This window comes from Propithecus coquereli, unplaced genomic scaffold (genome assembly GCF_000956105.1).
Source record: "Propithecus coquereli isolate 6110/MARCELLA unplaced genomic scaffold, Pcoq_1.0 Scaffold297, whole genome shotgun sequence".
NCBI lineage: Eukaryota > Metazoa > Chordata > Mammalia > Primates > Indriidae > Propithecus > Propithecus coquereli.
Window position 1 is genome coordinate 1,162,619 of NW_012148585.1, and position 1,402 is coordinate 1,164,020.

The window sequence follows — 1,402 nt, forward strand, 5'->3', positions numbered from 1 at the left end:
CGTTGTGTACACATGTGCTAAGTAATGTTAAACTTTGAGTATCTCATTTCTTATTAGAAGAGTCACTTATTTTATCCATTTTTGTATGCTCTCTGCCTCTCTCTTTAGGATATAATTTAAGTGATTTATCATAAGCAGTCTTTCTCAAAGTTTATGCATGTAAACCCTGGTGTGTGACTAATCTGAAAATTACCCAAGGTTTTATTTTTCTCTCCTGATATTTTAAGTCAAAGCTCAATAAAGACTTAAATTAAAAATCTAAAAGAAAACAGAAAAGATAATTTAACAATATTAACTATGTATACTCAAGGAGATGAAAAAACCCTTATAGACAGGAGAAAATTAAAATGAAATCTAAGGGAAATTACAAGAAATATATGTGTGTCATAGAGTCTCAAATGAAGAGTCAACTGAGGGAAATGCTGATTAAAATTGATAAAGAAATTACAGAAAACTTTTAAAAATGTTTAAAAAGCAAAGAAGTGTAGCACTAAAAAATTGTAAAACAGATGCATACGAAAGGAAATGAGTATAAAATATAAAATTTAGGAATATATTTTGAATTGATATAGAAAATTTACTTGATTTTCCACTTGCTTTCCTTTAGTACAATCTTATTACTATCTCGCTCACTGGCAGAAACCATCATCATCAATTACTTAATCTATGCTCAATACTTTTTGTGGGGATGTGTATATTAATATATATAATTTTTAAAAAATTATCAGAGTTTAATATATACATAAATGATAAAGTATATGCATTATTATTTAATTTGTTTTTCTCACTCAACATTTGTGATTTTAAAATGTATTCTCTTTGATATGTAAAAATGTAATCTAAATATAACACATTCATTTTCAATGTCATGTAATGAGTACTCCACTGTATCAATATACATATTAGTTTCATATTCTATTTATTCTGACATTAAAACATATACATATTTCCTGATTGCACATGCAATTATTTTTCTACAAGTATAACTTTTAGGTAAGTACATTTTAGGTTTTTCTAAATTTTGCAAGTGTTCACCAAAATAATTCTTAAAACTTAACAATACTACTGGAAGTGTATAAAAGGTCTAATTTTCTCCAATCTGTTTAAACAATTGCTATGAGAAATTTAATTTTTGCCTATCTTGTTGGATGTAAAAAATTGACTCATTTTAATTTGTATTTCTTTGATTATTAATCATGTCAAACACATTTTTATATATGTTTTGGCCAAAAATTTGTATTCTTCAGGGAAATACTTGTTTAATCTTTTCTTCTTGATTTGTAAAAGCTATTTACATATCCAATTCGTATCATTTTCTCTGTTTCATACAGTATACACATATTCTAGGTAACTCTTGGTTCTTTCATTGTGTTTATACAGCTTTTTAAATTTTTGGTTTTAA